Source organism: Pseudonaja textilis, chromosome 3 (genome assembly GCF_049901715.1).
Source record: "Pseudonaja textilis isolate UNSWEBS1 chromosome 3, rPseTex1.2, whole genome shotgun sequence".
Lineage (NCBI taxonomy): Eukaryota > Metazoa > Chordata > Lepidosauria > Squamata > Elapidae > Pseudonaja > Pseudonaja textilis.
Window position 1 is genome coordinate 152,235,445 of NC_141992.1, and position 26,405 is coordinate 152,261,849.

At 36.7% G+C, this 26,405-nt stretch overlaps 1 protein-coding gene across 4 annotated transcripts in view; it reads left to right on the top strand.

Annotated features, from left to right (window-relative positions):
- The first annotated feature begins 440 nt into the window (after window positions 1-440).
- EPB41L3 (erythrocyte membrane protein band 4.1 like 3) overlaps window positions 441-26,405 on the top strand; it is a 134,090-nt gene continuing 108,125 nt past the window's right edge. For 2 of the 4 annotated variants that reach the window (XM_087931120.1, XM_026699369.2), the window contains exon 1: window positions 457-685. The gene's annotated coding sequence lies outside the window, so the exon portion shown is untranslated. Of the gene's footprint in view, window positions 686-26,405 lie in introns of all 4 variants that reach the window. The other 2 variants (XM_087931133.1, XM_087931112.1) reach the window with 2 other exon arrangements.

Sequence of the window (26,405 nt, forward strand, 5' to 3'; positions counted from 1 at the left end):
ATGGTGTTTTTTAAAAAAAAAATTCCGTGAGGAACTGTTCTCCCGGGCGCACCACACAGATGCCATCTTTTTTTTTTTTTTTACTCCTCAACATCTCTTTTAAAAAGTTACCAACTGCTTTAAAGATCAAAAGGCTCTCGAATCCGGTTCAATTCCCGCTAGCTACCGTGGACAGATCCGTGAACGACTGTCCTTCTTTACTTTCGTCCGTCGTCCTCAGCCCAAACGCAGCAGATCTCGAAAGGTAGGGCTGCTTCTGCCTTATCCTCGGAATCCCTTTCATTCCCTCCCGCAAAAAAAAAAAAAAAAAAAAAGCAACAGCCTCCAAATTGCGCACACCAGAAAGGGAGGGAGAAGCGAGTGGGATCCAACGGAGCCACCAATCGGGAGACGCTTTTGAGAGCTGGGGGCGTGGCTATCGGGCTCCGGCAGGTCGGTCAGGCTGTTTCCTAAAGCAAGCAGCATTGCCGCTCTGCAGGTGGCGAAGGCTCGGGACTCCGGAGCTCGCGCCGCGGCTCTTCAGGGTTGCCAAGCGCGCGCCGAAGCGCTCCGCCGACCCGGTTCCCTCTTCGCACCCGGGGCAAAGGCGGCCGTGTCCTGCATCGGGTCTACTTCGCGAGCACTTTTCCTCCGGAAAGCGGGAAACCGCGGGATTGGGGGTGTCGGGCCACAAAACAGCTCGCAGGTGAGCCGCCTCACTCCCGCGCCTTGTTATTGTAGAGGTCTGAGGGGGGAAAGCGGGGAGCGAAAGGGATACGAGGAAGATTCCGTGCGCTTCGCCAAGAGCGGGCTAAAGGATGCGCCGGAGAAAACGCTGCCCTGTCCTTGGCTTGAGGTCAGAGGGAAAAGGACTCTGCCCTGATGGGCTGCTGCCCCGCCGGGCTATCTTCGCAAGAAGAGGAGCCATTCCGCCACGGAGTTCAATGCCAGCCGCCCGGCGATCCCGCCTTGTGCCAGTTTCCCCCACCGGGATCCTTGGACGGGTTTGGCCTCTTTTGCGCTGAACCCCCCCGCCACGTCAATCACTCTCCCGCCTTTCCCGGTCCGCGCTTTACAGGGTTACTCTGTGTGGTGTGTGTGTGTGTGTGTGCGTAACCCTTAAGAAGCACTGATTTCCCTCACCCATCTCTTTTCGGCGGCGGCAAAAAAATCCTGGAGGATTTTTATTATCTCTTGTAGCTTCGGTTGGACCACCCATCACATCAGGAAGCTGTCCCCTGTCTCTGATTTCTCTCCACTCTTCCCGGATTCCTAGGAAAAAGCCGTGCTGATCGGGAGTTAACAGCTAACGAACTTCGCTCCCCCCCCCCCCTCCCCAACACTTAATTTTGCCAGTCCATATATAGAAACCGATGGACCGCATAACTTTGGCTCTCTGTGTGTGTGTGTGTGTGTGTGTGTGTGTGTGTAGCTGATTGATTCCTTAAATCAAGGCTGAAAAATGAAAGGTCCTTAAGTCCAGGTAAAAGGATAAGGATCCTTCACCTCCTCCTATTTAGGGTTGCTTTTACAGATCAGACCACAAATAATCCCATTTTTTTCCAAACAAGTGGGAAAACTGCTTGTTGCTCATCTTTTCCAAAACAAAATCCATACTATGTAGAGCATATAACATTACAATATGAGAAATACTGTGCAATATAAGAAATAAGTGTAGGTAGCTAAAAATTATTAAGAGTATCAGCTTCCTCTTTTATCCCATCTCTTTCTCCCCTCCCTCCATTGTTTTATCTCTTTTTCTTATATCTTGAACCTCATGTGCTCATAGGAGAACTATGAACCTTTCTTGTTTTCTCTTATCAGATTATGGGCAGAAAAAGCTAGCCCATATAAGGTGAAGTCCAGGTTATATGTTGTAATTTTAATACTCCTATTAAAAGCATAGGGCTAGTTTTATCTCCCAGCAGTGTATAATCTCTGGGTTTGTCTCTCTGAGAATGGTTTTACAGGGAGAGATTGGTACTGCCTCAAATATACAGCAGCTGCAATATCACAGAGACCAGTGGGGAAAACATGTAACAGATACTGCAGGGAGAATGGAAAGACAACACAAATAGAGAGAATAATTTTAATAAACAATCATATATGTAATGTTGCTAAGTTATAGTTACTGGAAAGTAGAATATGTTTTTTCTTAAATGACTTCATAATAAATATTCTGCAGTGTTTATAATACTGAGGGGATTGATTGTATGATTAACGACAAAGCTATAACATCTGTATATACCAATTTTTTTTCTAAGTATGAAATATTTTTACCAGCTTACATTTTACCAAATGTGGCAATAATCCTTTTAAAAACATCTGACTTTTCAGGATGAAGAAGATTGGCGTTGTCTTTGCATGCTTCCCTTCCCTTGTAATCTTTACTACACTACACTGTAGTATTCTATGATAGCCTTTCCTCTTACATTACTCAATTTAAATAAATTTATTTTCAGTTAATGAACCATAAGAGCAAAGTTATTTTATGATGCTTATAAATGTGCACATATGCATCCTTCCCATGAAGCTTTATGAATCAATTTAAATAATGAACTTTTCCCCTCCAAATTTTTAATCAACACTTTCATATTCAAGGAAAGCATAAAGAGATTAAAATAAAGGGAATAACCACTATATATTACATTTATCCTTAAACAACCCCCTTCTCTTAATGGTTTCCTCATTTCATCTTGCCTATTATAAATAAGAATCAAAAGTAAGAACACATCGGGTAAATATTAACTAATAAACAGCAATTTTCCTGTCTTTTGCTGGGAGGGAACATAAACTCTCAAGGACCTGCTTTATCTCTCAGAGTAATTAAAATTCTTTTTTTAGTCAGCTCAGTTCAAGCTCTTTTAAAGGTTGAACTTTTTCCAATAAGGTTTATCTTTCTTTTTGCTGAACGTAGTTGTTTTCACACATCGCTTTCCCTGCGATTCAGTGACATTGTAGGACCTTATGCCTAAACTAATTGCTGATTGTCTAAGCTGTTGCTACAGTAGGATGGTGAAATTTTGGGTTCTAATCACATTTGGTCTGTTGCATTTCATTGGGTAATAGAAACCAGGGGGATAGCAAGTAAGAAACTGACTGGGCAATTTAATTTCAGATGTAAAATGGGATGAGCTGGGATCCTGCCATTTCCAAAGGGCAAAGTCCAGATTGGATAGGGGTTATAGTGCATTATTGATGTCTGATGCTCAGAGTATGAACATAAAAGTAGCATCAGCAAATTCAAGGTGCTGTACATTTGCAAATATCAGGAAAGTTCTGGAGGTTTCACAAACAACTGATTGCAGTTGCTTACACTGTTGAGTTTGCAATATGCTATTAGATACCGATGGTGATTAATGGGAACAGTTTGTTCATTCTGTTTCTGAATTAAGAATATGAACTCTGATACATTTTGCAAGGTTCATTTTCTTATCTTTCTTCCAATGTGCGGGGTGGGGGTGGGAATTGTATCCACAAAGAACTATTCTTATACCCATTTAGCCATTTTAAATTTCTATTGGTGGTCTTATTTAACTGTCATATGTGATATCTTATTCTTCTAAGAAGCTCATAGTGGAATTTTAGGGTTGGCCTACTTTACTCTTGGAAGAGCCTAGGGAGATTACTTAGGTTGAAAGAACAGAACTATCAGGTTCACCAGATAAAGGCTATTACTGCTAACTCTCTCTGTTTATGCTGTAATATTGATGAAATGGGCTTTTTTGATCAGATTGTAACTCTGTTCTGCACTTGCTATAGTTAGGCTCATTAAAAGTCTCCCCTACAAAACAACTATGAGTGACTTTTTTGAACTTAAATTCTGCTACAAGGTAGGGAGGACAGAGGAATTGAGAAATGGACTGAGAAATCTGTGATGAATGTGTACAAATATTTAGACTTGGGCACTTTTTTGTGTGTGAGAATCAGTTTTTGATTCCTGATGACTGCTTGGTTAAGTCTCTATGGTTTCATTGGCAATTTGTTTTGGAAGTGGTTTGCAGTTACTTCTTCCCTAGGGCTGAGAGAAAGTAACTGGCTCAAGATTACCCAGTCAGCTTCATGCCAAGACTAGAACTCACAGTCACCCAGTTTCTAGCCTGATATCATAGCCATACCTTTTAAATACATTAAATAGAGGTACAATTATTGGTTTAATGGCTGTTGTAAACCACCCTAGGTTGCTTAAGTTGGGTGGCCCTATATATCTTTTAAATAAATAAATAAGGCAATACACCAAGCTGGCTTTCTATAGAGAGGTGTACTTAATAATTTAAATTATGACCTCTTTCAGTTCTTAAACCTCTTTTGACAACAACAGGATGCTATTGGCAAAATGAACAGCTCAGAAAAATAAAGCATTATGTGCCGTTCAATGGTCAACCAGGAAACTCACAACTATGAAAAAGAGGGTGATAGCCCTTTTCCCTATGCCCCTTTATCAGCTTGTCATGGGGGTCTGTTGAAACAGAGGCTTTGCTTGAAAGAAACAGTGCAATTAGAATTCTGTTCTCTCCCCCATTTTATTCAAATAGCTGATGAAACACAGTAAAGTCAGTTTCATTTCCTCAGCCTCAAGACTTGCAAGGGTACTTTACTCTTTTTTCTTTCATCACCGGTTTTTCTTCTTCTTTAATAAGACAATATTTCAAAAATGCAAATTAGATATTTTTCCCCCTGAACTCCACCTTTCAGTTCCGCTCAGGTTGAAACTTCTATGTGCATGCAGATTATGATGTAGATTTACCATATTATGCACTATTCTAACTATACCCCTACCAATGATATAGATTGAACATACTGTAAAGTGTCGCAGAGTATAAAGTATGGGCAGGCTGTGTGCAGTATTCTAACTGTACCCCTACCTATTCTTCTTTTTAATTGAGAAATAATGGTAGTAACCTTTCTTTCCAAGTCAGATGAAGTGGCAGCTGGGATTGCTATAGCTAGTGTTCATTTGGCAAGTAAAACTTTTGATTTTCTTACACCACCTAAGGCTCTCTGCAATCAGTAGATTAGGTCCTTCCTGCACCAGTCTTCTTTGGCACTCTTTTCTCTAATTGTGCTCTCAAATGCTTTGTGGACCTTCAGACTGTCCCTTCAGCAGTGCAAATACTGCCTAATGCATTTTAGGATCAATACCCACCTTTTCTCTGGATTGAAACCAATAGTCCATTTTCAGAAGGCTACTCTGTTGACACCATTGTCTCCATTTCGTAGAGTTTAAAACTCTACCTGTAATGCCACCAAAGCAGCTGATACTTATACCAGCCCATCTGTCTTCCTTTCCTTCTTATCAAAATTATGTCCTGTGGAAATGTCTCAACAAAGAATTCAAACTGTTTTGGGTGTCTGAATGGATATGTGAAGAGCCACAAGAAGCCATGCCTGAAACCAGGCTCATCACACTGCGAGTTTTTAATGGACATTGTCTGTCATTCTGGAGGTAATAAACAGCCATTGATGATCCTTTAAGAATCTGTTTAGGACTTTAAAAAACTGTTTAAAATTATGACCAACTTCATATCTAATTGCAGCAGATTCCACAGTTTAATTATATATTATTTAAATACTTAAAAACAAATTCACTACTGATTTCCCCATATTTAGCTTTGGCCGTTCTAACAAAGAGAGGAAGAAAGTTTTGCCTCTATAGACCTTTTCAATACTGTGCATGAAATATTTATTTTTAGACGGATCTTTCCTAATACATCCTGGAAGGCTGCAGTCAGACTGTTGCAGAGTATAAGTCATCAGGCTGTTATCTGGCTTCCTTTCCTTTTAGATTGCAGCCTAAGCAAGGAAGTCAAGGTATAATGATGGTGGCCTTCCAATCTCTTCAGGGCAAGATGGTTTTCTGTTAAGGCGTCTGGGAAGTGCTTATATTGCAGAGATTTTACTAAAAAAAAGGGGGGGGGATTTTATTATTGCTGTTTTTTTCTACCAGACTATTCTGTGGTATGGCAGACTAGTAGTGGCTGTGATCTACTCTATAGGAATATCATCTTACTGACCAAATGTTCCATTTGGTAGCCTGCCAATTCTGAGTACATGACGCTGCATTTGGATGGATGAAACAGTATAGAAATATTGCTAATGTACAGTACTATTCACTTATCTGCCTGTCATCCTTACTGAGCTAGCCAGGGTGATCTTGGTTAAGTTCTTTGTTCTAGAGGATGCACATTGTGGCTTCTGAAATACGAGTGGCTCAGGATTTCATGTCTTCTATTATCATCATACACCTGCCCCAACTGTTATTTGACCCTACACATATAGCAAAACATATGTTAGATTTTGTTTTCTGCAACTGGAATTGGTTCTCATTCGGGAGAGACACGTTGCTCCCTGCCCAGTTTAGATTAATGGCTGATATAAACTTTTGTTTCAGTGGACAACCCATGTTGGGGGTTTTGTTGGGGGGACAACCCAATCAGTCCAGATTGTAACGGATGTGAATGGCTTCATGAAAGCATTTGAATAATGTCTTATATGTCAGGAAATTAATGAACTGGCTGATCTGTTGAAAATAGAAATGACTGGGCAACTGAACCTATTGCTCTAAGTATCCTCTTTGTCTCAGTACCATATCATATCTTTGGTTTCTTATGGCGGGAGCTGAGAGTGATGATGGGATAGGGTGTCAGTTGGACCATGCATGGAAGAATTCCAGTGACAAATCAGTTTTGAGTCTGACTCTGGCCAGTCTGAAAACATCTCCTACTTTCCTGCAACAAAAGCAGCTCAGAATATTTTTCCACTGCTTCTACTGCATCAGCACAGAGCAGGGTTTCCTACACCAAGTAAGATATTAGTGGAATGGAGCCAGAAGAATTAAATAATTTGATTTATTCTTTCTACACAGAGCCAATGGCATCATTATTGACATGGGCCCAAGTGTTGAGGCAGATCAAAAAATTATAATATTGGCAATCCTTAACCCTATTATTTGGGATTCTTTTTGATTTGTGGATAGATGGGGGCTACCATATGCTTATTTGACTTCTAACTGTCCTGCTAGATTAAATAGCAACAGCACTTAGACTTATATACCACTTCACAATGCTTTACAGGGCTCTCTAAGCGGTTTTACAGAGTCTGCATATTGCCCCTAACAATCTGGACCCTTATTTTACTGACCTCAGAAGGATGGAAGGCTGAGTCAACCTTGAGCCGGTGAGAATAAAACTGCTGGCAGTCAGCAGAATTAACCTGCAACATTGCATTCTAACCACTGCGCCACCACGGCTCTTCTCCAAATCGAGTAACATGGGAATTCCCGCTGGTTAAGGGTACTTCTTGCAGGAGGATTGTATTCCTGTCTGCCCAAAAGAGATCTATGCAATTATAGGGCAATTTCAAACCTGTCATTTTTAGGAAATGTGAATGAGAAGGTGGTGACTTTGCAACCCACATTCAAATGATTTTGATTTTCTGAATTTACACTGAGGTATGGTACCAACTCTGCTTTGGAAGCCTTGGTGAATGAGAGTGCCAGAAACTGGTAGTGTGGTAAGGGGACCCAGACCCTGTTACTTTCTTGGAACTCTTAATAGCGTGTCATACTATCAGTCATGATGATATAATTCTGGAACACCTGGAGTCATTGGGTTTGCAGGCCTTACTTTACAGTACTTCAAATCCTTTTTACTCAAAGAAAATACCAGGGGACTGCTATCTGACACATCGGCCCCTGAGGTTTACATTTCGTTCTTTGTGGACTTCCACATTTTCCTGAAACCTCTGGATTACCTAGAATTTTGGACTGGGCACTCTAATCCTGATGATAGTTGGCCATTTTATTCTTTATCATTGAGTTCCAAGTACTCAAGATTCCGTAATTCACTGGGTGAGAGAGAAAGGGATAAAATAATTCAGACAAAATTGTCTAATATGAATCTGGACTTGGAGATTATTTTTGGACAGAGTTGCATTCCTCTTGAAAGAGCAGGTTCAACCTTCTGAATCATCAGTTGTCACTCGATTTACTGGCTGTTTGGTAACACATCCCTTTACCCAATTACTCTTACAAGTTTGCTACCTGTGACCCCTTTTAAGTTGCTTGGATTTGGTGATAATTACCCACACTTTAGTTATTTACTGTTAAAATATGATTTCATTAGGAAAAAATGTTTGAAAGTTGCATTCAATGAAAAAAAAAATGCAGCTAGGCTGCTAACAATGCAAAGTACAGGGATCATATATGATCCTTATGCTGAAAGATCCACAGTGATTGCTCATTGATCTCAATTAAATTTATTTGTTAGATTCATATCCTGCCTTTCCTTTAGGAACCAAAACGGAACCCATAATTTCCCAGGTTTTTCCCTCACGAACTCAGAGAGGCAGATTCAGCTGAATCTGAGAGAATCCTGTCCCATCACCCAGTAAATTGGCAAGGTTGAGGGGAGGGATTTGAACCAGGGTCCTTGTCCAGTTCCTTAACCACTGTACCAGAATAACTCTCTTTCAAACTCTGAATTGCTTGGAATGTGAGTAACTAAGGGACATTCTCTTCCACCATGGAACTGGCTGACTAGAAAGGCCCTTTAAAGATATCTCTGCTCTTAGAGGTTTCTCATTTTGACAGGCAAAAGGGTATTTTCACCTTCAGGGCTAAGAAATACAGGCTAAGAAACACAGGTTTCTTAGTCTCATTTTCTCAGTTTTGGCTATTAATTATCAAATTACTTAAATATATATTTTAGTGTTTGTTTATTGTACTGTATTTTAATCTATTTTTACTTTATTTATTTTTGTTAAATTATATTAAATGCCTTGACATATGGAGTATATATTATATAAATAAAATCGTTTATTTTTCTGTAATAATAATACATTTCTTTTAAGAAATTTGAGTCAGGATCTATACTGCAAAATTTGGAAAATAAGAATAATAAACATTCTACATGATAAGGTGGGAAATTCAAATTAGATAACTGTGCTTTAAAAGGTAGGCCAGATGAAAATGTTAAAATAATTAGGTATGTTTGCAGCTTTTACCTTGCTGGAATATTCCCTTTAGAAAGTAGCTTTTTGGGGAATATAATTCTCCAGTTCAAACTCTTCAAGTGAAGTATGGCTAATACATCTTATCTTGCATTGTGCCCAAATGAATTTGTAATTTCACAAGCAAAGCAAATTTCATATCTAACCACAGAGTTTAATATCCCAACAATTCTTAGAAGTCTCTCAATAGAAAACTCTCGTTTCATGAGATTATGAAGATCCATATATAAAACTGCTTAAATTCTTCATAGGACCAGTTATATGGAAAACCATTCGCGAGTGCTGATTGTTCTATTTTAAGTATTGCGGTGGTTCCTGCAGCTTTATGTATGCAATGCTTTTCATTGCCAAAATACTTAAAATACTTGATAGTAGGCTAAAAATAGCTACATTATTTGCTCTGGAAATACTGTTGCCACATATGTTCATCCCTGAAAACCAAATATACCCGATTATAACAGTATCTTCACAAAAAATCCTTTTATGAAAAAAGGTAGGATGGAAATAACATTTTAGTAATCACAGTAATTTTAATTTGAAATTATTTTTGTACATTTCAGAAAGTTTGAACTCCTGTTTTGTTTTTTAAATGCAGTTTAAATGAGGGTTAAGCAGTGCTGTTTTTCAGAAATTCGGCAGAAGAACTTTAGTCTAATTCAACAGATGTTAGCACTGAATTATTTTAATAGCAGTGATCTGCAGATTAAAGGTTTACAGTTACATAATTAAACATGAAAAAATTGCTGTGACATTAGTAAAAATAAAAATATATAACTCTCATTTTGAGCTTTATGTTAGAATATACATTTCCTTTTTTAATTATATAGTGGCTTTGTTCCTTTCCTTCAAAGTACAATTTTAAATATGTTTTAAATTTAGAGCATCGAAATTCATTAAAGATTTAGATGTACCTCTGAATTTTTTGGCCTAATTGTCAGATTACATGCCCAAATCTGTAAAGACATTCCATGTGTCTTTCTCTTTGTAAATTTATCTGAAAGATTGAAGCAGGTTCATATGTACTTACCTTGGAATTTCATCTTCATTGATTACATTATTAAATAAACATGGACCATGTTAGGATTCCTACAAAGGTTCTTTCTGGTATTTTGTTACAGATATTATTCTTCTGATGAGAGATTCATTTTTGAAACAGTGTACTAAGAGTCACATGCATATGAGACTATCAATTTCAGGATAGGAAATGTTAGGCAAAGAACAGAAAAAATAGTAAGTGAAAGAAGTAACAGTCATGGGTAGCAGAAAGACAAATACAGAGAAATCTGGTGCACATTAGTGCCATTCACTATCCTTCACCCTTCTGTCCTTGCAAATAAGCTTTGATTCTAAAAGCAATAATTTTGATTCAACATCTATATACTAATTCATACATTGGCTCTTGTTTTTCTGAATTTACATTTGAAAATCTCAAAAATTTACTGAAGCCAGCATGCAAAAATAGTTTTCAAATCCCGTGATCAGTTTGTGTTCATCTTTATCATTTACGATTTGGATGGATAAAATATGAGTCACAGTATTCTAAAAAAAAATTGAAAGCATTTTTATGCTTCCTTTACCTGCATTGAGAAATACTTCGATAAACATAGCTCTACCATGAAGTAGGTAATGTATTGCTTCTCCGAGCATCAATTAAGCTGAGATATAAGTGATAGATCTTGGGCAGTTAGGCCTGCATTCCAATAATAGACATTTTGCAAAAGATGGAATGTGGGTTGATTTAAAGATTTGCTGTAAAAATAGAATATCTGCTATGCTCCAAAATATTCACAGTTAACTGGATGCCTGAAGAATTGTAATTTCAATGTCTGCTGAAGACGTAATTGTCCTTTAAATTACTGCATGGAGCTGAACTGACATTTCTAGCTTCATAACCTCTGTCAAACTCAAATGGAGAGGATAAGAATTGACAGCATATTAACTAACAATGCCAAGAAAATGGTGTGTCTATATACCTCTCTTTTTGACAAAGGGACAAAAATATGTTGGTGATAATTCTAGGACATGGAATTATATAGTAATTGGAAAGTGTTTTCATTAAGTCAAAATTGCTTCATTATCAGAATTTATTTGAAGTGCTTGTGAGGAGAAGCTCCAGTGAGAGATATTATTGGTAAAATGAACTCTGTATTGCCTGCTCACACAGCCTTTTGTGATAAATTCGTACCATTCTACCTAATGTGACCCCAAATGGTTAGTGCTATGCATGGTGAGCTTTATTCCTAATATTGCCTGATTAGTTCAATCAATCAATCAGAATAGAGCAGGGGTTGCCAATGTTTTGGACCTCAGGGACCACCAAACTCATAATTTTAAATCCCACAGACCAGAGACCCTGGGAAAATTCCTAAAAAAGTCTGCAGGAAAATTCCCCACCCCATTTTCCTGCCGATTGATCAATCTTTATTTGGGATCACAGGATACTGTCTACAGCTCCATTCTCAGGGGGAAAGAGAGTGGGGGGGAGAGAGACTTTTGGCTTCATGCAAGAAAAGCAGCAGAAGCAGCAGAAGTCTTTCTTTCTCTCCCCCAAACTCCGCCAGAAATGAGTCTTTGTGAGACTTGTCGTGCCAATGCAGCCTTTTGGAGCAGGATGCCTTGCAGCGTCCCAAAGACTCGTTTCTGGCAGAGTTTGGGGGAGAGAAAGAAAGAAAGACTTTTGCTGCTTTCCTTGCATGCAACCAAAAGCAGAAGAAGAAAGAAGTGGAAAGATGCAGCCCAGTGGCCCGGCCAGGCACGTGAAGTGAGTGGGGCAGGTTCCCCCCTTCCAGCCTTTCCCCCCTCCCCTCACTACCTTGTGTTGTTCGCAATGCAAGTGACACAAGCCTTCCTGTGCAGCCTGGATTAATTGCTTTGGGGGTGACATTACTCTGTCGACCACCAAAATTTTCTCGCAGGCCACCAGTGGTCCCCAGCCCACTGGTTGGCAACCACTAGAATAGAGGGACCTTGGAGCTGGCTGAGGAATTCTGGGAGTTGAAGTCCACAGGCCTTAAAGTGGCCAAGGTTGGAGACCCCTGTTCTAGTCCAAGCCGCTGCTCAAGCAGGAGACCCTATACTATTTCAGACAAGTGACTGCCCAGTCACTTTTTAAAAACCTTCAGTGATAAAGCACCCACAACCTCTGATGGCAAGCTGATTAATTGTCCTCACTCTTAGGAAGTTTCTCCTAAATTCCAGGTTGCTTCCCTCCTTGATTAGTTTCCATCCATTATTTCTTGCCCTGCCTTCTGATGCTTTGGAAAATAAGTTGACCTCTTTCTCTTTGTGGTATCCCCTCAAATACTGGAATACTCCCAAATACTAGTTTCAAGGAACTAGTATCAAAGTTTATTCATCAGGCTATTCAAATGCAGAACTGCATTAAAAAGTTATTTTTTCTCCACTTTTTGTGTTTGACACACTGCGGGTGTATTCAAATGCAATTTAAAAGATTTTCTGTTGTATTTTTTGTCCTATACATTATTGAATAGAATGCATAGTATATAACATTATGAATATGTTAAAGTATTTATTCTTGTTTAATCCAAAGTAAAATCGTGATTTTTGTGAAGAGACTGTAGCAACTTCAGAGGAGAAACTGTGACACAATATTAGAGAGAACTTTGTGAGTTATCAAAGACAGATGATATCCTGCCAGTCTTATGTCTGTAAGTTCAATTGAGCAATGTTGAAAATTCAAATGTCCTTTTGTTTAGTTAAGAACTGTTGTAATTTTAATCAGTGACTTGTAAAGAAAATAACTTCAAGCATCATGTTTCTGCTTTTAATGGCTTCTCTCATGAGAAGACATCTGTAGAACTGGTTCTCCTTTCACATCTAATTTGGTCGTTCTTGTTGTACAATAGCATTTACCCTGGCCCTAGCTGTAATTCTTGTATGAATATTTAAAATAGCTGTTTAGAAAAGATAAAGAAAATAAAAACTGAGGTCCAGGGGAAGAAGTGCTTGTGATACCTTGGGGAGATAGAGAAATATTCCGTGCCTTGAACAATAGATAAGCATGTCCAGGGCACCAAACCCTCTGTACAAGGCTGTCACAGGAAAAAATAGAACAAGACAATGTGCATGATGGTTAATATTTTAGACATAGTTAATTGGTTCGCTAGATTTATAGCCTCCAGAAACTAAAGATAGGGGGAGTACATGGGGATCTCCTTGCATTTTTATCCCAACAGCAGTCCTTTGAGATAGGTTGGACTGAGAAAAATTAGAGAAATGGACCGATACCATTGTACCATACTGGTTCTCCAGTGATTGCTTATAAATCTTTTGGCATACGGTTTTCTTTTCCTTCTGAAGGAAAATATTACACTAGGGCTTCATTTATAGGACTCATCAAGTCATTTCTTACTTGTTTCTGAATTGTATAGGTATATACATATATGTATTCAATATAGTATATTGAATATAAGTTAAAACAGGTGTTATTTATAGATAAAATATGTTCTCTGATTACATTTCTGCTCAGGGTTCATTAGACTGTTCAGGTCTTGTTAGGATTAGCATTTAAGTACCCCCTAGACACAAAGCTAACTTGTATTTTGTTTAGGGGCAGAAAATATAAATCACCATCACAGTAAGTATAGTTTGAAGTCTTTGTGCTTCCTCTGTTCTTCCCTCTACTGTACCCAATAATTTTATTACTTCCACAGAATCAAGGGCTTAATTAGGTCGTAATATATTTATTGCTCAGGACTTTCCCTGATTCCTAAGTCATCCTTTCTTGAGATTTTGGTCACTTTCCCTTATTTTAGAGGATTTGAGGAATGGAATCAGCTGATGTTTGTACACTTCACTTTTTGATGGTCTCAAATCCAAAAAGAGCAGTATGTTTCCTTGTTGCATACAATGCAGAAAGAAGTTGTTTAAAACACCATACATGTATACTCCATAATTGGAGAATGCATGTGTTTAATGAGATTTCTCAATGCATGCAATGTATTGAGATCTACAATCAAATCTTAATTTTTCTAGGTCTGTTTTTTCCCCTTTCAAACCTCTATGAGATGGTCTTTTTCTGAATCCTAGAATATTCTTAATCTTACACTTGTTTATCCTCATTGTAGGATATAATTCTGTTTGCTAAAAAAAAAACCCCGCAGACTAGTCACCTCTGTAATATTTCTGGAAATGTTTTTCTGTGCCCATTGCCTATAACATCTGTGAAAAAATTCATAATAAACTATTGCATTCAATTATTTTACAAAGAAAAGAACTGGTTTTTATCTTTTCCTGGTAACTCTTTCCTTACTTGGAGATAAAAGAACATAGTTTCTCTTATCTGCAGATTATCTCTTGTATTTGTAAAATACTATTTAGACTCAAGAAACTTATACTGTAAAATAGTAAACAGATGTTTCCAATGTATGATGTTTATTTTCCTTACTGTGTTTTTGAAGAATGCATTTAGTTAGCTATAATCACATACCCCAGATTGTTTTTCTTGTTAGATTTATATCCCATTGCCTTTCTTATTTGGCCCCCATTATTTTTTTCCACAACAGCATCCTTGGGAACTTAGCGTGGCCTGAGAAAGAATTACTGGTTCAGAATGGTTTAGCAAGTTTCCATGGACCTGAATTAGGATAATTCCAGACCTAGCCCAACACCCTAATCCCTAGACCAGGGGTGTCAAACTGGCGGCCTGAGGGCAGGATGTGTCATATGAGGCCACGCTCACCCCAGCTCCACGAAGGGAAAAAAAATCGTGATACATCACCTGTTGGCAATGTGATGCTGCAAGTTTGACATCGGTGCCCACATCATACTTTAACAGTGTGGTTTAGAAAAACTAGTAATACTATTCCTAAATAAGTGGCATATTTAAAATTAGTTAAGGGAGTATGATATCCAAGAGCTCATAGAGAATATTCTTGAAAGTTTAGTAATCAGAGTCATAGCAGCAAACTAATTCATTTAATTTCTTGTTTTGACAGCTCTTTGGGGGATGTAAAGTAGAAGCATAGTTTTGATTGTCTTTGTATTTATATTTAGAATATAAGATAAGAACTATTAAATGAAAAATAATTTTGTGCATCAGTCTTTTGTTTAAACAACCCTGTTAATGCAGGATAGTTTTTTATCTGTTTTATTAGTATTAGATACTATTGCTTAAATAATAATGATTCTATGTACAACTCAAGGTGGAGCACATAATATTCCCACCTCCTGTTTTCCATTCAGCAACAACCTTGTGAGGTGGGTTGGGCTGAGAAAGAGCCTTTGGCTCAAAGTTGTCCACTTGGCTTTCAGGACTGATAAAATTGTGACTTTTGATTAATTTGAGGCTTGAAAATTCCTATTCAGATCACCGTTTGAGCTAAAATGTTGTTTGGAATTTGTCTACCCATAGATTTTATACCCTTCCATATATTGCAAATGCAACATTATGCAATATAAGTGCATTTAAATAGGTACGTAAATTACAGGTACACATTTACATGTACAAAAGTCTTGTCTGAGTGGATGAAACCTGACAGCTTTAAATCAAATAGCTGAGGCCCTGTATTTCTTTCCTAAAGAAAATACATACACATTTTTGAAAAGTATTTGGCGATAATTATAGGCTCTGTTACTCGGTCTATGCCAAACTTCAAGAAATAATCATAGGGTTCTTATAAAAAGGGAATAACAGAAAAAGTTTAACTTCTCTCCCCTTTTTCTTCCATATATGAAAAAGGAAAACATTTTAGATAACTACCTGTAAATAAAAAAAACTGGATAAATTTCAGAAAGATAGAAGCTAATACTTTTCCTCAGGGTAACATTAAATTGGTTTGTGATTAGAAAGGAAAGGTTATAACTTTCAGATTGGCTTGTACAATGAAAAACTAAGATTTTTGATAAAGAATTGGGAAAATTTGAATTTAAAATGTTGTGAAAGAAAGGGTTAGGATTAGGGTTAACCCAACAATGATATGCATGAAATTATTTTTGACATTTTGAATATTAATTTTGGGTTAGAGAAATATGTCCATTCAACCAATTTTGCTTTATGTAATAATGTGCTCAAACAAGTCATAGTTTAATGGGACTTGTGAAGTGAAGCTTAGTCCATAAGTATTCACAAAGCTTCAGGAAGATAAGTATTACTTTTGATTTTTTCTGAAAGATTTTCCCTTTATGTTAAAGAACCACTGTATCTCTCCTAAACAGACTTAGCTGACTTATGATAGATGATAGATGGATAGATAGATGGATGGATGGATAGATAGAAGACAAGTATTTGAATTTACATGCCTATTCTAAAATATGTTATCTGTTTAAGTTAATATATTTGAAAGCATTTGTTTAGATTTGCAGAGAAATTAAGGAACAATATTATGGATACTTAGCTCTAGCTACTTATATGTAGTCTATAGTATCATCTAAATCTCTTTATGTAAAGGCCCCATATCTAAGGATTTTGTTCACATGATATAATAGTCCTATGATGATTTAAAGAAAGCCACTCACATTCATTGCAATGGCTGGCTTCATGCGCTGTTATTAAATGTCTATTAACTTTTGGCTTTTATACATATTGAGAATGTGAATTTTTAAGTATTATTGCCTTTCCTCAACATAATTCAAGGGAAAAAAGTGCTGATACCTATATGTCAAAATTAGTTCTGCTATGGTGTAGTGATTTCTTAAAATCTGAGTAGCAATGAGGCTACGGTTTAGCTTGGAAGATATGTTAAAACTTCCTTTATAATGATGCAAAATCTTTAGCATTTAAATTTAGTCTTTAAGCCTAAATCAGAGAAAAATCTGCAGGCTCAGCTATGTGAAACAGTGTGATCAACATCTGTTTTTTTTGGGTTACTATCTCAGTGCTGTTGAATGTCTTTTTTGGCCCCAAAAATGTGGCATAATTATGTATCAAAATTCTTTCCTATATCTTCTTTGCTTTTTAACCTACTGGCATTTTACCTTTTACCTTTTTAATATTTTAACTTGATTGTCAGAATTTTTTCTTCCTTCAGTTCTAGAAAAACCCTTCAGAGATAGTAAAATATCTCTATTAATACTTAACAGATAAATATATAGTATATATATATTCATCACTGGAAGCTTTCAAGAAGAGCCTGGACAGCCACTTGTCAGAAATGGTATAGGGCAGAAGTCGCCAAACTTGGCAACTTTAAGACTTGTGGACTTCAACTCCTAGAATGCTGGCCCGAGAATTCTGAGAGTTGAAATCCACAAGTCTTAAAGTTGCCAAGTTTGGGCACCCCTGGTGTAGGGTCTTCTGCTTGAGCAGGGGGTTGGACTATAGATGACCTACAAGGTTCCTTCCAACCAGGGGTGGAATACGACAGGGTTAACTACCAGTTCAGGATTTACGAGCTTCCCTGCACTCTGTGAGCCGTGCGCCTGTAAATTGTCATCAGTATGCTGTGTGCAGAGACGCAGCCTTTGAAACAGCCCTCTTTTCCTGCTTTTTTAACTGCATCTGTGCCTTGCAGGGCAACTGAAGTTGAAAAATCAGGAAATAAAGATCAGGTAAGAGCCTGGGTGGGCGGGTGGGTAAAAACATCAGCAGACATAGAACTGGTTCTATGTCTGCTGCTCTTCAGAGCTACCAGTTCTACAGAGGTAGACAGAACCGGTAGAAACCCACCCCTGCTTCCAACTCTGTTATTCTGTTATCACATGGGGCAATTGATAATTGTTTGTAGTTATTATCTTTGACCCAAGGTTCTTGTGAAGAAAACAACTTAACTTAGATCAAAGATAGACAGCTCTTCAGATGTTTTGGATTATAGCTTGCTCTATCTCCTGACATTGGCTTGCTGGGGTTGATACAGTTGAAGCTGGAAGCATCTGCTGCGTTCCAGGTTTGTCTATGTCTGCTTCAGATTTAAAGCCAAAATAAAAACAGTGCTGCATATCATGAAAGGAATGTGTTGTCTGGCACTTTATTTTTAAAATAATACCTACATAGGCTTCAAATAAAGCCCTTTTTCTTTTTAAGCCTCTTCCTTTGCATTAATCTACTTGTTAGTTTTTGCTATCTATCTCTTGTCCAACTCTCTCAACTCACATTGTTCACAACATCATGTTATCATTAAGCATTCTCCTCCCTTTCTTCTTTGGTATTCTTGCGTGACTTGAACTTTGACTAGGTATAGCTTTGTCTTATTTTTTTCTTTGTAGGTTCAGTTTATTCATCTGAATCACAGTCCTGTGATTATTTATAAATATAATTTTCTAATCAGTACTTGGGTTTTCTTTATCAGCTCAATGAAACTTTGAATTTTTTTAAAAAATGAACTGTTGAAGGACCAGCTATTAAGTGCATCAACACAGTACTATTAATATTTAATATAGTAAGCATAAAATGATTACTATTCAATTATTAACTTTGTTTTCCTTCTTTTTAAACATGCTTTTATGACTTGCCTGCTACTGAAACGTGGACGTGTTACAATGATTTGATGGTGGTGGTCATATGAAAACATTGTGGTAAGTTCTGAAAATATTGTGAAATAAGAATATTGCATGAAGTAAAGAAGACAGTTGGTAAAAGAAATGTGCACTCAATAATGAACATTGTTTTTTAGATTTTGGTTAAGTACATTGACTTTTAGTGTGTAATTTAAAATTTTATTGCCATTTTGTTTCAATAGCGTAAATATAACAAGAAAACATTCTGGTTCTGTGAAATGTTCAACTAAATGTTGCTATAGGACGTTTTATATACTTTTCTATGTGAAGATGAAGCATTCTAAAATACAAATATATGTAAAGAGATATGAACTTTCATAATCTAGCTGTATTTCTAACTGCTATTTAATTTATAGGTAAAAATAGGACATTGTGGATTTGAAGCTTAATGGTATTCACCTATCATAGTGATTGAGATATGATGCCATACTTCTTTGGGATGAAATCCAAACTTCTAAGTGGAAGTGTTATCAGTGATTGAACAATATGATCCTGGAAGCTAATATTCTCTTTGACTATTACTCAGTTTTTTTGTTTTTTTTTGGTGTGGTTTTTTTGCTACTTTATGATACATAATTAGCTTCTAAATGATTTTGCTGAATAACAGTTACTAGCTTATTTCACATTTGAGTACCAATGAGCTCTGCTTTAGATTATTTTTTGAAGTTAAAAAAAACTTGATTAGTTTGAGAAACTAACGACTCTGGACCTCAGGAAGATACATGTGGCATGTGACTTTATGTGAATTCACCTGAGCAATATTTATTTTGGGCGAAGGAGTTGAAGGGAGAGGGAGAGGCAGATTTGATGTTATACTGCAACTAATCTTAAAGCTTAATCTTAAATTTGATATGGGATAATCTTCAAATGAAATAATAGGCATGTCATGTATCAGCTAGTAGAACAATAGTAAAATTAGATCAAAGAAATTCCAGGCCTGGATAACAAGCTAGGCAGCAGCTAACAGGGGTATGTTTTATGTCTGATAGCTCTAAAGTTCATTAGGAAAATTGCAGAAAAGGTTAACTATAGTAAGCAAATGCATCCAGTGGAAATATGAGAAGAGCAATTATGCAATTGAAATAGGATTTAATGCAATATCATTTCAGAGCACCTGGAAGTCCTAATTTATTTAGGTTTTCTGATCCAAATCCTGTATGATACAGGTTCTGAAATAGCTTGGCAAAGAAACAAGTGACTTGCACCATCACTGAAACATCATTTGTGTTTTGTGTTTCATCTATTTTTGAAAATTCTGTAGTGAAAAACAACAACAATGCTTGATTGATTAAGAAATTAGTTTCAGGATTAATTGTTTTCTTCTTTCATTGCAGGGGTGTCAAACTCTATTGTAGGGGTGTCAAACTCACGTTGTCATAGTGTCATTATGTGATGTATTGCAACTTTCCCCCTGATCTACTGAGTCACAAAAACCCTTCCAACAGTCAAGTAAATTATTACAAGGAATACATTTCTACTGAGGTTACTTGAATCAGTGCAGTAGGATGGGAATATATTACAATTCAAAATATAAAATTAGGAATCAATAACAATGTCTCATTATGGAACTCTTATTTTTTTAAAGAGTGCCATAATGAAAAAAGGCTGTATTTGTTGTGTTTGTAGAATAAAACAACTGATAATTAAATAGAGAGAAAAAGGAAAAACAGCTTAGAATATACAAAAGAAAATAAACCATAAATATTTACTAACTTTTGCAACTACTAACAGCTTGATCTCCATACAATGGTTGCTTGGATTGTTAGGTAATCAGATCCAGTGATTAGCTTGTCAGCTGAGTGTTTATTAACTATTAAGTTCAAAGCAGCATATCTTAGTTGATGACTGAAGAAAATGTCGTCTGTATGGCTAGAAACTGATCAAGCTGAACAGCTTCGGCTGAGCATTAATTAGAATGCGGGTCTGATGGCAAGAGAGATCTGTTTTTCATTTGCTTGGCACTAGAAACTGGCTTCCATTAATTGCTTACCAACTTTTAGGTCAAATTTTAAAAGAATTTTGGTCATTTCCTGGCTACATCCAAACTTCTTGCCTGAGAGGTTAGAAGCATACAAGAAGTCAGTGAGAGGTACAGCTCTTAATTTTATAGACCAAGAAAGTTGCAGTTTATAAATGGAATTAAACTAAGAGATGCCATGTGTCACATTAATGTTGATAGTAAATATGCTAAGAAAAACAGAAAACTATGGAGATCTGGTCATAGATAGTTTACTAATGTACTAAAAAACAAATGATTCCGGCTTGGGTTTGTTATCTAAGATGCTATAGGTTTATATACTGAAAGTCACTCACTTCTTGGATACATATTTAACTGCTTTCAAAACTTTTTGAAAATGCTGTTGTTCCTCTGGATAGAAGATTGTGGATTTGTAGTGTGTTCATTTATTAGGTTTGTTTTTGCTATTACCTTGATAGAGGTACACTAGAGAAGAAGTTATTAGTTACTATACTTTTGGAACTTTATTTTTTATTTTTAAACAATTTTATTGATTTTCAAAGACAATACACAAAAAAACAAAAAATAAAATATAAAAACATAGAACATCTTTTCTGAAAGCTGCTTGATCCCAGGTTACAACTCTTCGTACAGACACAAATTCAAATTCATATTCATTTTATATACCATTCCATATCTTATTACCATTTTCAATTTTCTGTATAACTTCTCACCTCTTTTAACTTTCTTAGTTTTATTTTATTTATCTCATCTCAGTTCAAATCATAATACTTATTATTCTTTGTACTGTTTCCAGCTATCCATTTATCTTTTCTCTTTAAACAGAACTTCTCCTGTACACTGACTGGAGTATGACGCCTTTAATTCTTTCCCCTAAATTTATAATACTTAATATAATACATAACTTGCATTGGGATTCTGTTTAGTACATTCTAAAATTACACAATGTTTTTATAGAAATTTTTTTTTATAGGTATATGTTGTAATTAAAACAACTATCAATGCCAATACAAATCTAATCATTAATATTAATATTCATTTATATCTTAAACACTTTACATGTTACTTTTCAATTAAATATCATACTTTTATGGGAACACTTATACTTTCCATAGTTATTTCCCCCCCACATCACATATTTTAAATCATTATTTCATGAAAATGTTCCCATTTCTCCTACTTCAATTCTCTCATTTATTTCATTGCCTTCTTTTTCTTCACAAAAATTTCACTAAATTACACTAAATATTTTATCCCATTTTTGATTACATGTTGTTTCCAATTTTCTAACATTATTTCTGAATACAAATATAATACAATCTTATGTACCTTTGCAGAATCCCCTTTTCAATTAAGTTTATCCATTGTCTCTAAAATAATTTTGTTTCTTTACTTCTTGCTCCCCACCATTGAGGCTTCTCATCCCTTCCTTTCTCCCTTGCTTATTCTTCTCCTTGCCCTTTTTACCCCCTTGTCTCTCCACCTCCCTTTTCTTCTTCTGCTTTCCCCCTTTCTGTTGTTTTCTAACATTGTATCCACTTTTCACCTTATTTTTCTCTTTTTTGGTTGTTTTTTCAAATCTTAAAGTCCCCCTTTTCTTTTCCTCTTTCTCCTTTCCTTCCCCAAATAGAGTCACTTGTTCATCAAAGATGGCTTCTTCTTTATCCCAGTCATCCTGTTGTGCAGTCAGTTTTTCATAAGTGCAAACCACTATTTCTAAAAATTGAAAAAGAGTGCCAAGAGAATCTTTCTCTTCTTGTTCTTCTTTTTTGTATTTTTGGTATTCAATTTTCAATTCATCCACAAGTGATGCCATTGTAGAGAGAAAAAGTTTTTCCAAAACAACCACCCAAGTGCTTTTAATCAAAGATAGTTCCCAAAAGTTCCAAAATCACCAAACAATCCAAATAAGCTGTTTCTTTTAGTACTTTCTTTTAGTACTGTTTAGTCACAAAGTTCCAGTTAAAATGTATATTTTAGAAGTCTTGCTAATATTTAATAGCTCTTTAAAATTCTAGGCAATCTCCTCCTTACTTTCAAATTCTGCTCCAATTTTTTTCCTCTCCCTTCCCACTTACAGCAAAAAAGGTTTTCTTTTTTTTTTAAATGTTCAGAAATCCTTATCCCTTTAGCATTTAATTACCTCCAATGCAGGTTTTCCAATTTCTCTTGTGGTTCTATTTACTGTTACGTTAGGAAGGAGAGTGAAAAGAAAGAAAAACTTTCCCTTTTAAACTTCCATTCGCCGCTTGTAAATCTCTGGAAATGATGTATCTTTGGCAAATTTTAAGTTCCAGGGTACTTTCGCTATTGCTTTATCCCGGTCAATAAAAAACACTTTCACTTCTTCACAGCTCCTCCTGCACTTCCTTTTCCCGGCTGAGCGCTTCTATGTGGCGGCCATTTCTGACCGCCACTCAGCTGCCTTCGGAAAAGGGGGTTTAGCTGGCTAGGGAAGAGAGGTGCGATATCTCTCGACCCTGCCAGATCCCCCCTGTCTTCGCCACCTTCTACGGAGATGGCTAGCCCTGAAGCCGAGTGGCTCAGGGCACTCGGGCAGTGAGCACAGGCAGAAACCGCGCACAGTCACGGATTCCTGCCTGCCCCGAAGTGCTGCAGACCGGATGTCTTTATATTATGGTGTTAATTTTTCATGGATTATGTTGCTTATATTTAAGTTTCCATGAAACTTTTGTATGTAACAGCAACAGAAAATTCATTTATAGTATGTAACATTGTGGCACAATTTTAGTTGGGCCAAAGTACTCCAAAATCTTGATTAGTAAGTTTTGCACGAAAAGAAAAGGTAATAAAGTTGTTATTAAAAAAACCACACCCATGTATAAATTTTGTAAATTTTTGGGGTACAATTAATGCTTGACATTTTTGTGATGATGGTAGAAAATAGGAGAAATATTCATGAAAATTAAACTTCTTTTATTTGAACCCTTTTCTTATATGAAATTGAAAACAGATTCTGTCTGGACTAATAGTAACAAGTACAACAAAATGTGATGCATATTTCAGTCCATCATTACATTGTTGTTGGATTTTCAGTTTTTCTATTGTAGTAAAATCTTGAAGAGTAGTTCTTTTTTTAATTTTAAAACACTTTGACTTGGTTAAATTAGTTGAAATCTAGAATTGTGATTGCTAAAAAGTTAACGATAAGAGTTCAGGCAAACATGTTTTAATATTACTCATGAGTCTTTTGTTGTGTTCTGTGCTGTGTGGATCATCTTAATGTCTTTGGGAACCTTACTATTGATAAATTTTAAGATTAATGCATGAAATGAAATGAAACTTAAAAACAGCTGCCTGAAATGTTAGTCAGAGCCTGATGGAAAGAACGACTGAATTGTTGCTGTTTTAAAGTATCTATTTACCCAAAATAAGTCCCATATAGGGATTCAGTGTGTAACTTTAGAATTTACTTTTGTCTTGTAATGTTTTTTTCCAACTTATCTTTTTCCAGTATAACGATCTGAGAACTGATTTAGCCTTCTTTCTAAATGAGATTTTGGTCCTTCCACCACTTCATTTGATGACTTTTTCCATTATCCCATCTGTTTCTCAGGTACTCTCATTGGCCGCATTTCCTAAGCTTGACCTGTGCTCCCTAGTTCCTAGCCATTGATCCAGGTTAAGAAAAAAGTCAATAGCCAGGAACTAGTAATTCTGGTCTTTAATGAGGAAAAGGGATTTTTCTGTTTTGTTTTTTTGTTTCTTATAAGGAAGTAATATGCAAATGTCGACTCTGTTCAAAGTTGCATGCTCTGAAATAACATTTGTTGTATTTTCTTGCCTGTTAGCCCAAAACGTAAGAGGCAGCAAACAAATCGTGCTGAAAAATTATTTTTGTATTTTTTATGGGTATGAAGATCATTGTTCCTTCTTGTTCTTCTTGCGTTTAAACCATAGCTGTTCATTTCAAGTTGTTGGACGGATAATAGTGCTGATGAATGAGTATTTAAGTATGTCACATAAAAGATTAGCTTTAAAGAAAACGAGGCAAAGAAAATTACAGTGGCAAAGGTTTCTAAATTACACTTGCACAGGAAGATGTTCATGATAAGGAAGTAGTTAAATAGTTCCATTTGGAAAGAAACTGCAAGCTGTGGCCTACACTTTATGTGTCAGCATAATGAGGAAACAATTGATTCATAAGATTACTGGAGCATTGTAGGTGCTAACAAAATAGAAAATCTAAGAGATAATTTAAAGCAATGAATTTGTGTCTCTGTGTCTCCTTATGGAGAAATAAATGAGGCTGCCCAAAGCAGGTTATAGAATTCTAAGGAGAAAGCAACCAGAAAGGCAATTTACCACTGAAACTGGTAAATCTAGTCTACCTTTTCCTTATTTTTCTTATTAAATGAAAGTTTCAGTTTATCAAAGTCATTGGTCAGTTTCATGGGTCCTGATATTGATGGCTACAGCACTTGAAGATTTTCAGTCGGAAATGTATGAAGAGCATATGGTAAAGCATATAAATTAATGAAATGAAAGAATGAAAAAAAAAATACTCTTACTTCAGGGTGGAGTCAGCATGACTGAATGGAGCTGAGCATTTACTGGCCAGGTGGCCTTCCTGATGGCTATGCAGAGTTTGCAGCAAATATTTTCTCTTTGCACCCTGATAGAGAAACACCTGTCGCTACATATATGGAAATAAAAGTAGATTTAATTATAAATGAAATTTGTTAAAAAGTGTAAATTTGAGTAATCTATATAATTATGAGTATATAAATATAGAAATTCATACATAGAAAGTAATTGTTTAATCCCCAGTGAATGGTAGTAAGAAAAATAAATAAATAGAGAAGCAACCAAGATAAAATTACATCACAGAGTACCAGAGAAGTGTGCAGAAGTACACTAATGGGAAACATGAAGACAGTTGCCTGAACAGAATGATATATTCTATATATAGAGAGAAAATAAATCAAGTTTCAGATGTGGAAAAAGGGGATGAATAAAAAGAGTGCAGCAAAGGTAATATAATTAAGCATAAAAATGATTGAGGGATTTGGAGTGGAATTGATATAAAGGAATGCGGCAAGAACTATTCTAGAGATTTGGATGGGAAGGATAGTAATAAATCAAATGGTGAAATTGAAAAAAAGTTATACACGCCCAAGAACACTTATGAAAAGGAATTTATAAATGCTATGAAAATGTTTAAAAATAATAAGAGTTGAAGATATAGATCAGCGATCCCCAACCTTTGAGGCTTGGAGGCCCAGCTGGTGGGGAAGGGGGGGTCGTGTGAGTAGTGGGCTTGTGCACGCACGCACATACAGCCCTTACATGAACGGCTGGCCGGTGTGCATATGTGCAGCTTGATTTGTGTGAGTGTGGGCTGGCGTACATGCGCACAAGTACTCACCAGCCCACAGCCCATGCAAGTTGATTCTGTACATACATGTGTTCTAGCCAACCACTTGTGCGGCTCAATTCGGAATAGATCACAGCCCTATAGATCTGGGGTCACCAACTGGTGTTCTGTGAGAAAATTTTGGTGGTCCGCAGAAAAATTATTTGCATTTTTTATATTGCACAAGGGTCAATCAAGGGTCCTCAAACTACAGCCCCTGGGCTGGATATGTGCAATGAACATTTGTGTTGCTTCAGGGTCTTTCTGTGCAAGTCAGAGGGGAGCAGAAATTACAACTTGGGGTCTGCTTCAGCCTCCTAGTGTGGGGCTTTGGGTGAAGGCTAGAGGGAAGCGCCGCTGATGGTGCAGAGCGGGAGGGCCTTGTTCCAGTGGGACTGCATCATGGTCTGGAACTGGTTGAATATCTCAGCCTGCTGAGCCTCCACCTTGCACTCCCAAAGGTCTTCCCTCTGCTTGGAAAGCCTATGCTCATGGTCCTCAGTGAGGTGCTTCTGCTGAGCCTCCTTCATGGTCAGATCCAATTTGAACTGAGCCAGCTGTTTTACCAACTCTTTCGTGCAGTCACGTGACTGTGGCACACTGAAAATG